This window comes from Piliocolobus tephrosceles, chromosome 11, assembly GCF_002776525.5.
Source record: "Piliocolobus tephrosceles isolate RC106 chromosome 11, ASM277652v3, whole genome shotgun sequence".
NCBI lineage: Eukaryota > Metazoa > Chordata > Mammalia > Primates > Cercopithecidae > Piliocolobus > Piliocolobus tephrosceles.
In genome coordinates, this window is record NC_045444.1 from 83,548,886 (window position 1) to 83,564,019 (window position 15,134).

Consider the following 15,134-nt stretch of genomic DNA (forward strand, 5'->3'; position numbering starts at 1 on the left):
AAAAAATTATTTATGTATTTTTTTATTTTTAGAGACAGGGCTCCCTGTGTTGCCCAGGCTGGTCTCAAACTTCTGGGCTCGAGCACGCCTCCTGCCTCAGCCTCCCGAAGTGTTGGGATTGCAGGCCTTAGCCACTGTGTCTGGCCTGTATTCTCTTTTGATGGAAATAGGAACCCATTCTTTATCACTCCTTTTACAAATGCCAGCCAGATACAGTGGCTCACACCTGTATTCTCAGCACTTTAGGGGGCTAAAGTGGGTGGATTGCTTGAGCCCAGGAATTTGAGACCAGACTGGCAACATGATGAAACCCCATCTCTACAAAAAATACAAAAACTCAATGCTCAATGTTCATTTCCTCTCTGTCAGGGTGCTCATTGGTTTATGCTAAATTTTAAGGAAGTTGTAAACTTGGAGCTAAACTCGGTTGCCTAATCTAGTCTCTCAATTTCTAGAAATTAGTACTAAAATTATCCAGGTGTGGTGGTATGTGTGTGTAGTCCCTGCTACTCAGGAGGCTGAGGCAGGAGGATAGCTTGAGCCTAGGAGGTTTAGGCTACGGCGAGCCGTGATCATGTCACTGCGTCTCAGCCTGGGCAACAGAATGAGACTCTGTCTCCAAAGAGACAGACAAAAATGACTCTAGTAGTGTTCTAATAGCTAACTCCAATGCTCCCTTTATACAATAAACACAGTGGTCATTTGAGTGTTAACAAATGGATCCTGGGTCTTTGCAGGTACTTAAGGCCAAGTTCAGAGTGTCAGAGTTTATATATCTGGAGTTCATCTGATTCTGCATAACAGCATTCTAAGCTCAGACACTCCAAGAAGGAGACCGACCTGGTCTGGAATTTTTCTGAGGGTAATTTTATGATATTCTCCTTTTATTTTTTCCTCCCCTGTTTATAACAGAAAGAGTTCATAAGATCATGATATATAGACCTCTGGAATTTCATGGGACTGACCACCTCAGTTTTCAAGGCTCAAGTTTTTAGGCATTTAACATAATTATTTTGTGTTGCACACTTACATAGCACCGGATGCCAGGCAGTTGAAAATGCTTTGTAGACATTTAACCATAATAACTTTTTGAGGTAGATACTATTATCCTCATTTTACATACAAAAAGTTTTATAAAGAGAGATTAAATAACTTTCCTGAGGTCACAGTGACTGGTAAAGACAGGATGAAAACCCCACACATTCTGGCTCTAGTATCTATGCTCTCATGTTTGCTTTATCTAGCCCAACAGTCTTGAGGCCATGACTTCTGATTCTGTGGTGGGCAGGTCTATGCAAACCTAGCCACAAAAGCTGAGGAAACTGAGAGGTGGAAGAAAGGTGGACAAATCCAGTTTCTCAGAAACAAACATTTAATGGGGCCTTATACACAGGAGCAGAAGCCGTGTTTCGGGGTGGCTGCAAGATAAGATGGTGGATCCCCTGGTGGATCATCATGGTCCCAGGGCTTATATACCTTAGGCAACTAAGGGACAGGATTTGTGGTATGTGTTACAAAGCAGCATCAAGCTTGTTTTGACCTAACGGCAGGATTTGCAGTAAACAGTAGATGAAGTAGAACTCTTTTTTTTTTTTTTTTTTTTTTTTTGAGACGGAGTCTCACTCTGTCGCCCAGGCTGGAGTGCAGTGGCGGGATCTCAGCTCACTGCAAGCTCTGCCTCCCGGGTTTATGCCATTCTCCTGCCTCAGCCTCCCGAGTAGCTGGGACTATAGGCGCCCGCCACCTCGCCCGGCTAGTTTTTTGTATTTTTTAGTAGAGACGGGGTTTCACCGTGTTAGCCAGGATGGTCTCGATCTCCTGACCTCGTGATCCGTCCGTCTTGGCCTCCCAAAGTACTGGGATTACAGGCTTGAGCCACCGCGCCCGGCCTGAAGTAGAACTCTTAGAGGCGTTGTAGACTTAAAACTTGGCATCTATGCTTTACGTGTAATAAGGGGAAAAACAATACCATGTTTATAAACTTTTTGAAAATGGCATCTGGCCAGTGGAATCTGAGGGGAAGACTGATGGGATGGGGCTGTTAGATGAGATTTTTCTCTTTGTGGGAGGATCGTTCGAAGAGAAATTCTCCTTATTTTTACCCGATTGAGAACATGAAGTTTGTAGCTACATCTGCCATCTTTTCGCTGTGAGGAAGAGCCAAGATAATTCAGAGAAGCAAACTCAGAATTCTAACATCATTAAGGGTGAGTGAACCAACCCTGTAATTGCCAACTTTGCACTTCTGGTTATGTGAGATAACAGACATCTAGTGCTGAATTCACTTTTAGTCGGGTATCAGCGGTTACTTGCAGCGCTCTTCTGCCCCAATCTGAACTGGTTGCCCTCCAGGATGTTGCACAGCTATAATTGCAGGGCTCCCTTGCAGTCATCCTGGGACTTCCCTTCTCTCTCCTCTTTGGGACCTGCTATTTCCTGAATTTTTGGCTTCCTCTTATTTTGATGTCCTCTCTCAAAATGCTGGGGGCAAATCCACTAGTGGCTTCCTTAGAAAGGGCTGGTGAGAGTAAATTTTTTTTTTTTTTTGAGACAGAGTCTCACTCTGTCACCCAGGCTGGAGTGCAGTGGCACAATCTCGGCTCACTGCAACATCTGCCTCCTGGGTTCAAGCAATTCTCCTGCCTCAGCCTACCCAGTAGCTGGGATTACAGGTGCCCACCACCACGCCCAGCTAATTTTTTGGTATTTTTAGTAGAGATGGGGTTTCACCACGTTGGTCAGGCTGGTCTTGAACTCCTGACCTCGTGATCTGCCCATCTCAGCCTCCCAAAGTGCTGGGATTACAGGTATGAGCCACAGCGCCCAGCCTCAAGTTTTTATTTTTATACTTTCTTTTTTTGTATTAAGAAAAGCATGGGGGGCCAGGCGCGGTGGCTTACGCCTGTAATCCAGCACTCTGGGAGGCCGAGGCAGGCGGATCATGAGGTCAGGAGTTTGAGACCAGCCTGATCAACATGGTGAAACCCCGTCTCTACTAAAAATACAAAAATTAGCTGGGCGTGGTGGCACATGCCTGTAATCCCAGCTACTTAGGAGGCTGAGGCAGGAGAATTGCTTGAACGCGGGAGGCGGAGATTGCAGTGAGTCGAGATTGCGTGACGGCAGTCCAGCCTGGGCAACAGAGCGAGACTCTGTCTCAAAAAAAAAAAAAAAAAAAAGGGAGCAGGCACGGTGGCTCATGCCTATAATCCCAGCACTTGGGGAGGCTGCAGCAGGCGGATCCCCTGAGGTCATGAGTTTGAGACCAATCTGGTCAACGTGGTGAAACCCCATCTCTACTAAAAATACAAAAATAGCCAGGCATGGTGGTGGGGGCCTATAATCCCAGCTACTCGGGAGGCTGAGGCAGGAGAATCGCTTGAACCCAGGAGGCAGAGGTTGCAGTGAGCCGAGATTGCGCCACTGCACTCCAGTCTGGGCCAGAGAGTGAGACTGTATCTCAAAAAAAGAAAAAAAGACAGAAAGAAAAGCATAATTACTACATATTACAAAGGACTAAAACCCAACTGGAATAATGAATGGATCACATTAGCCCAGAAAGCAGATACTCTCGTTAATATTATAATACAAGCTTGTTCAAGTATTTTACATTTTTTTGTGTGGCTTTTTTAAGTGTGATATCCTGGCACATAGTAAAGATAATGTACTATGAACATAAGCCAGATGACCAGTTTTGCTCTCCGGTAAGAAACAGGCTGTAAGTTCTTCTCTGCCATGAATGTGGCTGAAGGTAGAGACAGGTGGGGGCTGGAGAAAATCCAGGGACCCTTTCACACAGGAGGTACTCTGGGTTTCATCCAGGAGGGTGCCAGATAATCCAGATCCACTCTACTTAGGCTTTTGGCAAAAAACAACCCTCATCCTCCCTAACTAGTCATCAGTGATCCTTGCCCCTCCTCACTTCCAGGGCCTTCTGAGCAGCCTACTTTATTTTGTAAATTCAATCATCAAGGAAGGGAAAAGAGCTATAACTGAACAAAACTTAAGACATGTAATAACTGTGATGGGCTCAGCACCTCTATCTGAGCTGGGGCGGGGCGGATGGCCCTTCTCTACTAGTGCATTTGCTTGTCACAAATACATTGGTCCTATATTCACGTGTCTTCAGAAAGTGAAGAGGTAAATTTGCAACATTACTCCTAACGTTACAAAAACTCATTTGCCAGGCAGAGTGGTGCATGTCTGTGGTCCCAGCTACTCAGGAGGCTGAGGTGGGAGGATTGCTTGATCTCACGAGGTCAAGGTTGCAGGGAGCCAAGATCGCAGCACTGCACTCCAGCCCGGGCAACAGAGTGATACCCTGTCTCAAAAAACAAATACCAAAAAGTCCACCCCCCACCATCACCAGCCTCTGATGAAATGAAGTCCTCATTTCCATGCCCCAAAATAAATTCCTCTTGCAGGGGTATCTGTGAAGAGAATGGCAGTCCCCTGGCCCATGGGTAAACTCTAGGTAAGAGCAGCCTTTTTCCAGACCCCAAGGCTTCCCTGTGTCCCCAAACCCAGCAGAGGACAAACACTTAGGTTTTTTTTTGTTTTTGTTTTTGTTTTTTGGTGCTGGATACGGCACCGGGCTAAGTGAGCTGAAGAAAAGGGGTAATAAAGGGAAGGAGGAGGTGGTCCAGGAGTTCAATGTCTGGTACAGTGTGGGGCAGGCACCAGACTGGGTATGGAAAGGCCTCAGATCCCACCGTCATGGCAGAGGCTAGACCCTCATCCTTGGTTCGAGACAAATTGAGACGGACTTCCCACATACGAACCACTGGGAGGACAAAGGTGGAGAAGGGGCACAGGCTGAAAGCAATGAGGTGTTCAGGATAAAGGGCAAGCCCTTGTCAGCCTGGGATATTGTCTCCTACTCCCAACCTTTGAGTCCAATAGAGGAACCAGTTGAAAAGCAGAGCCCAAGACATTTCGGTAAGTCAGTGACAAGACCACAAACTTCTCTGTCTTGCCCAGTTCCCACTGAGAGTCGTGACAGTATCTGATACACATCCTACCTAGTCTGTATGGCTCAGTCCCTTCATCATTGATTGCTTCTGACGGCCGTCGACTCCAGCTGTTTTATTGTCATTCACATGCAGTCAGTGGCTGAAGAAAGGTATACTCTATGTCGACATAGACCTTGCTGCCACAGGGCTTCTCCAGCTGGCAGAATTCCACCCAGTCCCCAAGCCCTCCTCATCCCTCATTCCCAGGTGGGCAGAGGTAGATGGCTTGCAGAGGGGGAGATGCAAGATGGGGAGACTCCACCAGACCCTAGGAGGAGAATTAATGTTGCCTTTCTAGAGTCATTTTTATACCTTTCTGGTCATTCAGGATGTCAACTAGGCTTGAGAAGAAGCACCATCTTAATCCAACTACAGTTGCAGGATCTGGGTTACTGTTTTTGTTGTTCTTTTTTGAAGGGGTGGCCTACCCCTCCACACCTGTGGGCGTTTCTCATTAGGTGGAACGAGAGACTTGAGAAAAGAAATGAGACACAGAGACAAAGTATAGAGAGAGAAAAGTGGGCCCAAGGGACCGGCGCTCAGCATACAGAGGACCCACGCCGGCACCAGTCTCTTGAGTTCCCTTACTCTTTATTGATAATTATCTTTACCATCTCTTTTTTTTTTTTGAGATGGAGTCTAGCTCTGTCGCCCAGGCTGGAGTGCAGTGGCGCGATCTCCACTCACTGCAAGCTCCGCCTCCCAGGTTCAAGCCATTCTTCTGCCTCAGCCTCCTGTGTAGTTGGGCCTACAGGCGCCCGCCATCTCGCCCGGCTAATTTTTGTATTGTTTTAGTACAGACGGGGTTTCACCGTGTTAGCCAGGATGGTCTCAATCTCCTGACCTCGTGATCCGCCCGTCTCGGCCTCCCAAAGTGTTGGGATTACAGGCGTGAGCCACCGTGCCCGGCCCCTATCTTTACCATCTTAAAGAAAAGGAAGTGGCAGGATAATAGGATCATCCTAGGGAGAAGGTCAGCAGTAAGACATATGAATAAAGATCTCTGTGACATGAATAAGTTTAAGGAAAAGTGCTGTGCCTTGATATGCATATGCAAACATCTCCATAAACCTTTTTAGTGAGACTTGAGCTAGCAAGTCCTGCCTTTTGCCCTAAGGCGGTTTTCTCCTTTCTCAGTAAACAGAACATATTATTGGGTTTTATACCGAGATGTTCCATTGCCCAGGGACGGGCAGGAGACAGATGCTTTTCTCTATCTTCACTGCCAACAACTGCCAAGAGGCCTTCTTTCCTCTAGTACTAGTACTCCTCAGCGCAGACCCTTCACGGGTGTCAGGCTGGGGGATGATCAGGTCTTTCCCTTCCCACGAGGCCGTATTTCAGACTATCACATGGGGGGAAACCTTGGACAATACCTAGCTTTCCTAGGCAGAGGTCCCTGCGACCTTTGGCAGTATGCGTATTCCTGGGTACTTGAGATTAAGAGAATGGTGATGACTTTTTTTTTAAATTATTATTATTTTTTTATTATACTTTAAGTTCTAGGGTACATGTGCATAACGTGCAGGGTTGTTACATATGTATACTTGTGCCATGTTGGTGTGCTGCACCCATCGACTCGTCAGCACCCATCATGGTGACTTTTAACCAGCAAGCTGCCTTCAGGCACTTGTTTAACAAAGCACACCCTGCACAGCCCAAAATCCTTTTAAACCTTGAGTCACCATAGCACATGTCTCTTGCAAGGACAAGGTTGGGGGCAGGGTCACAGATTGATAGCATCTCAAATACAGAACAAAATGGAGTCTCTTATGTCTACTTCTTTCTATATAGACACAATAACAGGCTGATCTTTCTTTCTTTTCCCCACAGTTTTTTTTAGAGACAGTTTTGCTCTGTTGCCCAGGCTGGAGTGCAGTGGTGCGATCTCGGCTCACTGCAAGCTCCGCCTCCCGGGTTCATGCCATTCGCCTGCCTCAGCCTCCCGAGTAGCTGAGACTACAGGCGCCCGCCACCACCCCCAGCTAATTTTTTCATTTTTGTTTAGTAGAGATGGGGTTTCACCACGTTAGCCAGGATGGTCTCAATCTCCTGACCTCGTGATCCGCCCACCTCGGCCTCCCAAAGTACTGGGATTACAGGCATGAGCCACCGCACCCGGCCTGGGTTACTGTTAATGTGTAACCTGGTTGGTTGCACAGGTCAGTGTGATGCTGAGCCTTTACTTTACCCTTAGGATGAGTCCCTTTTTTGTTTGTTTTTTATAACAAAGCTTTACTTGTTACATCATGAGGTTCTTATGTCCTTTATGTTTCAGAGATGTAAATGTTTAGAGAATTGATACCTTTCCTGGAAATGAAATACTCTTTTAAGTTTTTAGGTATATAATGTCTGGACGGAGGGAGAGGGAAACAAAGAACAAAGGTGAGTAAGATGGCGTACTTCCGGGTTCTTCATCACCAACTTTCCCGCGCCTGGGAAAGGCACAGGTCAACTGCGCAGGCGCAACATGACGTGCGACCGAAGAAACCGAAACCTACCTGGCTGCGCCCACCGCATGGCCCTTGACCCGCCTGCATCCCGCCTACCGCCCTCCCACTCCCAGGCCCAAGACATAAAAGCCGCTCCCGGCAGGCGTGCAGCGGGAACTTCCTCGGCCCCTCCTCATATGCGGACCTAGGAACCTCGCCAGAGAACGCCAGAGCGACTTCCTAGGCCTCTGCTGCCGGAGACTGGTGAACCTCGCTTCCTCTTTCTTTACATTGGCTACGTAATAAAGTTTCCTTTTTATCTTGCGTACTTGCCTTTTCTCTGGCGCCAGCTCTGGTGGTCGCATAAAGCAAATCATATAACTCTTGTTATTTATGGTATATTGACCTGATTTGTCTATTAACATATCTGTGTTTCATAAGTAGAGACTATTTACAAGACAAAATGCTGAAAATTATATAGAAAGTTATGTCTGTCTCATGAATTTAATATTCATGAGTTCATCTCAAAAATTTAGTTCCCTGGAAAGTTCAATATTTCTGGAGAATTTGGGTAACTTCTGCCCCCTGCGTTCAAGCGATTCTCCTGCCTCAGCCTCCTGACTAGCTTGGACTACAGGCACACACACCACCATGCCCCACTAATTTTTGTATTTTTAGTAGAGATGGCATTTCACCATGTTGGCCAGGCTGGTCCGGAACTCCTGACCTCAAGTGATCTGTCCGCCTCAGCCTCCCAAAGTGCTAGGATTACAGGCATTGGCCACTTCACCTGGCCATGACGCTTACCAGTTTTATTTCACGCCTTCCTGTTTACACATACAGAAACAAGAATATAATCCATGCTTTATCAGCAGACATGTATATCAACACTCCTGTTTATTTTGTTTTTTTTTTAGACAGTTTCGCTCTTGTTGCCTAGGCTGGAGTGCAATGGCCTGATCTTGGCTCACGCAACCTCCGCCTCCCAGGTTCAAGTGATTCTCCTGCCTCAGCCTCCCGAGTAGCTGGGATTACAGGCATGCACCACCATGCCCTGCTAATTTTGTATTTTTAGTAGAGATGGGGGTTTCTCCATGTTGGTCAGGCTGGTCTCGACTGCCAATCTCAGGTGATCTGCCTACCTTGGCCTCCCAAAGTGCTGGGATTATAGGCGTGAGCCACCGTGCCCAGCAACACTGCTGCTTATTAAAAGCATTCACCAGTTTATATTAGAACTTTTTCTATTCTTTATATTCATTTTCCTCTTTTAAGTATCATTATGAACACTGCTTTGTTCTAATTCTAAGTAACCATAATGATTTGTTATTGATACTCAAAAGGTACTAATTTTGCCCAGTAAACCCCTTGGGCAGGCTCTTCTTTTTTGGGGGGCGGGGGGCCAGAATCTCACTCTGTCGCCCAGGCTGGAGTGCAGTGGTGCTATCTCGGCTCACTGCAACCTCCATCCCCCCAGGTTCAAGCAATTCTCCTACCTCAGCCTCCTGTATAGCTGGGACTACAGGCGTGAGCCACCACATCCTGCTAATTTTTGTATTTTTAGTAGAGACAGAGTTTTGGCATATTGGTCAGGCTGGTCTCGAACTCTTGACCTCAGGTGATTGCAAAAAGCTGGGCGTGGTGGCTCACGTCTGTAATCCCAACACTTTGGGAGACCAAGGTGGGTGGATCACTTGAGGTCAGGAGTTCGACACCAGCCTGGCCAACATGGTGAAACCCCGCCTCTAATAAAAATACAAAAATTAGCTGAGCATGGTGGCGGGAGCCTGTAGTTCCAGCTATTCTGGAGAATGAAGCTGGAGAATCGCTTGAACTAGGGAGGCAGAGGTTGCAGTGAGCCAAGATCAAGTCAGTGCACTCCAGCCTGGGCAACAGAGACTCTGTTTCAAAACAAAACAAAACCCAAAGTGAAGTAGAGGTTCCTCTTCAAAGAGATTTTCCTCCCCATCTAATTAAAAAGAAATACCAACTTCTCCTAGAAGCAAAATTTATTCAAACACCCATGCTAACATTCTTAAATATCTGCTAGCTGTAATAAATCAATATACTTCGTGTTCTTAGCTCCCACAATTTAGCCTAAATATTTGCCCTGGCATGCTTATACTGGTCCAAGCAAGCATTAGATCATAGCCTGTTCCTTTTCCTTATTTGGAGGTGATTTTTTACCTTTCTCAGCGTCGTGCAAGTTACTTCCTCCTTCCTTTGTTCTCCTCTGCCTTTGCCTCTTGAAAAGTTCTAAGTCGCTAGCCAATCGGAACAAATACAGAATGTGAGGTCCAATTCCAGTGAATGGAAACCAGACACAGCAGTAGGGTGGACGCACCGGGTTATAAATGACCCTGTCTCTTTTGTTCGGTGTACTCTTGTGGCAAAACTGCTGGGGAGTGTACCCTTGCTGCAGAAAGTAAAAATGGCCTTGCTGAGAAAATTAAATCTATGTTCAAGTGCTATTTCTTTCTTTTTTTTTTTTTTTTCTGAGATGGAGTCTTGCTCTGCTGCCCAGGTTGGAGTGCAGTGGCCGGTTCTCAGCTCACTGCAAGCTCCGCCTCCCGGGTTTACGCCATTCTCCTGCCTCAGCCTCCCGAGTAGCTGGGACTACAGGCGCCCGCCTCGTCGCTTGGCTAGTTTTTTGTATTTTTTAGTAGAGACGGGGTTTCAGGATGTTAGCCAGGCTGGTCTCGATCTCCTGACCTCGTGATCCACCCGTCTCGGCCTCCCAAAGTGCTGGGATTACAGGCTTGAGCCACTGCGCCCAGCCCAAGTGCTATTTCTTTATGGCACTGGGGAACAAGCATTTCTAACATCCACCAGCCTCAGTCTCCCAAAGTGCTGGGATTACAGGTGTGAGCCATGGCACCCAGCCGTGCTGGGTCTTCTGTCTTTAAAACTGCTCTGCGGGCCGGGCGCGGTGGCTCAAGCCTGTAATCCCAGCACTTTGGGAGGCCGAGACGGGCGGATCACGAGGTCAGGAGATCTAGACCATCCTGGCGAACACAGTGAAACCCCGTCTCTACTAAAAATACAAAAAACTAGCCGGGCGAGGTGGCGGGCGCCTGTAGTCCCAGCTACTCCGGAGGCTGAGGCAGGAGAATGGCTTAAACCCAGGAGGCGGAGCTTGCAGTGAGCTGAGATCAGGCCACTGCACTCCAGTCCGGGCGACAGAGAGAGACTCCGCCTCAAAAAAAAAAAAATAAATAAATAAAAATAAAATAAAACTGCTCTGCGGCTGGGCAAAGTGGCTCATGCCTGTAATCCTAGCATTTTGGGAGGCCGAGGCCAGTGAATCACTTGAGGTCAGGAATTCGAAACCAGCCTGATCAGTATGGCAAAACCGTCTCTACTAAAAATACAAAAATTAACCAGGCGTGGTGGCATGTGCCAGTAGTCCCAGCTACTCAGGAGCCTGAGGCAGGAGAATCGCTTGAACCCAGAAGGTGGAGATTGCAATGAGCCGAGATCGCCCCACTGCCTGCACTCCAGCCTGGGTGACAGAGTGAGACTCTGTTCAAAAAAAAAAAAAAAAAAAAAAAAAATGGCTCTGGGTGTTTTTGAAAGTATTCTCATTGCCAAGCAGGAACAGGGTGTTCCAGATCCATCCTAATTTTTTTCCTGCCTCAAGGCGTGGACTCAACTGCTACTCAAGGAATCCTGTTTCCTTTTAGTGGAGTATTAAATATCTAGGTGCTGGAGATGTACATAAGAATTGTTGATGGGCAGCCGGTGGCAGTGGTTCCCACCTGTAATCCCTGCACTTTCAGAAGCAGAGGTGGGTGGGTCATGAGGTCAGGAGTTCGAGACCACCCTGACCAACATGGTAAAACCCTATCTCTACTAAAAATATGAAAATTAGCCGGGCATGGTGGTGCACACCTGTAATCCCAGCTACTTAGGAGGCTGAGGCAGGAGAATTGCTTGAACCCGGGAGGAGGAGGTTGCAGTGAGCCGAGATTACACCACTGCACTCCAGCCTGGTGATGGGGTGAGACTCCATCTCCAAAAAAGAAAAAAAAGAATTACTGATGGGCACACATGCTACTGTTGCTGCTACTACTATTAGACCATTTTTTGGTGACAAAGTCAAAGACTTCATTTAAGGTTACAAAATTCAAACTATTCAGATTGAGTATTTTCAGTATGACAAACTACACTGTGCTTTTCTTACTCCAACATTGACGGTCCACATTTAACTGAAAATCAGACTGGGTCAGGCGTGGTGGCTCACGCCTGTAATCCCAGCACTGGGTGGCTGAGGCAGGCGGATCACTTGAGGTCAGGAATTCAAGACGAGCCTGGCCAATGTGATGAAACCGTGTCTCCACTAAAAATACAAAAATACAATACTCCACTAAAAATACAAATACAAATTAGCCACCAACAGTGGTTGGGCATCTGTAATCCTGAGGCTGACGCACGAGAATCGCTTGAAACCAGGAGGTGGATGTTGCAGTGAGCCGAGATCATGCCATTGCACTCAGACTGGTCTGGGCAACAGAGTGACACCTTGTGTCAAAAAAAAAAAAAAAAAAAAAAAAAAATCAAACAAGCTATTTGTAAGAACCAGGAAGATATTCTTAGTCATGTGCGCTGAAACTTGCTTTTCACATTTTGGATTCTCCAAGACTTGAGTTTAGCTGGGGTTACCTCAGTTGCAGCAGAAACCTTCCATTTCCTTAACTCTTCCTGAAATAGCAAGACTTTATAGCTGTACTCCTTTTCCCTTGGTTATTCCTGTTTTTCAAGCAGAACCAGGTAATTTCCATGGTTAGGGCTTAAATATTACATCACTGTTTGCTTCCTCCTTTCCTCCCCTTTTTCTTTCAGGCTTATACATTTGTTTTCCCAATAAAATCCTGCAAATTTTGACTTGAAAAGGCCCTCCATTGTTCAAATAAATCCTGCACAGTAAAGCAATTAAATTGTTTGCTTTCAGGCCATCCCACCGGGCTCTATTTTTCCTTCAGGTCAACATCTGACTGGGGCCTGGAGGTATTTTTTGTGGTTTCCCAAGGTACCATGAATGTCATGAGCATGTTTCCCCAGGGGATCTGATCTAGTAGTTCCTTTCTAGTCACTGGCATCTTTAACCTTGACCAAAGGATGCTTTAAGTAACCATCTCAATCCTTGATACTCCTGCTCCTCTAGCATGTCTTCAGAATTTCTGCAATCACTTTATAGGTAAATTTACATTATTCACAATTAGATGCAATTTCTAGTGGATGTTTGGGAGGTGGGGGATGGATTAAAGTCCCTTTGATCTCTAACTTGTCATGAATCTAGCTGGTTTGAGTGCATTTATTGACAATCTGTTTTCAGTTTTGAAAAAGGATATGGCTGGGTGTGGGGGCTCACACCTGTAATCCCAGCACTTTGGGAGGCTGAGGCGGGTAGATCACCTGAGGTCAGAAGTTAACCCCATCTCTACTAAAAATACAAAAAATTAACTGGGCATGGTGGCAGGCACCTGTACTCCCAGCTACTTGGGAGGCTGAGGCAGGAGAATCGCTTGGACCCGGGAGGCAGAGGTTGCAGTGAGCCGAGATTGCACCACTGCACTCCAGCCAGCCTTGGTGAGAGCGAGACTCCATCTCAAAAAAAAAAAAAAAAAGGAAAAATAAAAAAGACAAACGGCGATAGAAAGGACATAGAACTTAGGAGTTTAGGTTTGTAGTCTAGTTCTGGTTTCATCAGTAAGTGTGAGCTTGGGTGCTTTCCTCCTCAAATAAGCTAAGAAAGGAAAAGGGAATTTCCCAGTTCCTCTGGCTGCAGCTTTCAGGTTTCTTGCAACAATAAACTAGACCCTGCTGGCCGGGCGCGGTGGCTCAAGCCTGTAATCCTAGCACTTTGGGAGGCCGAGATGGGCGGATCACGAGGTCAGGAGATCGAGACCATCCTGGCTAACACGGTGAAACCCCGTCTCTACTAAAAAAAACAAAAAAAAAAAAAAAAAAAAAAAAAACTAGCTGGTTGAGGTGACGGGCGCCTGTAGTCCCAGCTACACGGGAGGCTGAGGCAGGAGAATGGCGTAAACCCGGGAAGTGGAGCTTGCAGTGAGCTGAGATCCGGCCACTGCACTCCAGCCTGGGCAACAGAGCGAGACTCCGTCTCAAAAAAAAAAAACAAAAACAAAAACAAAAAACTAGACCCTGCTTAGCGTGTTCTTAGGTTGAGAACTTAAGTGTTTAAATAAAAAACTGGTTCAAATTTGATCTCTGCTTACTGTAACCTCCGCCCCCTGGGTTCAAGCGATTCTCCTGCCTCAGCCTCCGAAGTAGCTGGAATTACAGGCACCTGCCAGTGCACCTGGCTAATTTTTGTTTTTAGTAGAGATGGGGTTTTACCATCTTAGGGGGCTGACCTCGTGATCTACTTGCCTCCCTAAGTAGTGGGCCCGGCCCTCAGCCTTCCTAAGTACTGAGATTACAAGCATGAGCCACGGCGCCCGGCTGGCAGTTAAGACTTTCAGAGTCTCAGTTTATATTAATGTAGCTCCCAAACCTAACATTGAGGGTTAAAATTATCTATCGGCCGGGCGCGGTGGCTCAAGCCTGTAATCCTAGCACTTTGGGAGGCCGAGACGGGCGGATCACGAGGTCAGGAGATCGAGACCATCCTGGCTAACACGGTGAAACCCCGTCTCTACTAAAAAAAATATATATACAAAAAACTAGCTGGGCGAGGTGGCGGGCGCCTGTAGTCCCAGCTACTCGGGAGGCTGAGGCAGGAGAATGGCGTAAACCCGGGAGGCGGAGCTTGCAGTGAGCTGAGATCCGGCCACTGCACTCCAGCGTGGGCGACAGAGCGAGACTCCCTCTCAAAAAAAAAAAAAAAAATTATCCCGATGTCTAACGCATAGCAAACACTTGGTTAATTTTTCCTCTCCTGTTAATCTCTAGAGTCTCCTGTCACTCTCCCTGCTCTAATACGAACTAAGTCCAGGTGTTTCTTATTCTTTACTGGTCTTCTAATAAACTAGTTGGACTCTTAAGATGTAAATTATCTCCCTAGATTTCTTTTACTCAAGTTTGCTTGCTTGCCACTTTTATAGCCCAAACTACATTCTAGACAAGATTTCCTCAGTTAACATGCCTTTTTTCAGTCCCCTCTCATTTGCTGACCAATTCTGCCTTTTTAAAAAATTTCTGTGGGTACATAGCAGATGTATTTTTTTATGGGGTACAAGAGACGTTCTGATGTAGGCATGCAATGTGAAATAATCGTATCATGGAGAAAGGGGTATTAGCCCCTCAAGCATTTATCCTTTGTTACAATCCAGTTACATTATTTTTGAATATACAATTGACTATAGTCACCCTGTTGTGCTATCAAATATCTTTTTTTTTTGTACCCCAAACACAATCAAATTACCAAAGCCAAAGCTATTCTAGGTATAGGATTTCAAGTGACTCTTTCATGTGGTGATGGACTTTATTTTTCCCCTCTACTTCTGTCCAAGGTAAGGACAGCAGAAATATTTGCCTCAATGCCTTGCTTGCAGCAGCAGCCCAAAGGCCACACTGAGGTGGAGTTCCTTCCAACCTTCCCCTTCTCCTTCCCCTTGCACAGAGGAAAATAGAAACTGTCTTTCCCCATTATCAATGGAATAATGTAGTAGTTCAGTCTGCAACAAAGAGAAACATGAAGTATCATAGGTAGGATGTTTTACACACATGC

At 46.4% G+C, this 15,134-nt stretch overlaps 1 long non-coding RNA gene across 2 annotated transcripts; it reads left to right on the plus strand.

Moving 5' to 3' along the window:
• Positions 1-22: 22 nt before the first annotated feature.
• On the plus strand, positions 23-7,768 carry LOC111546645. 2 transcript variants are annotated; one of them, XR_002732856.1, is made up of 2 exons: positions 23-862; positions 7,291-7,768. It is a non-coding gene; the product is annotated as an uncharacterized LOC111546645 (long non-coding RNA). The 2 variants fall into 2 exon arrangements; XR_002732854.1 differs by lacking the exon at positions 23-862 and adding an exon at positions 1,772-2,207.
• The last annotated feature ends 7,366 nt before the right edge of the window (positions 7,769-15,134 follow it).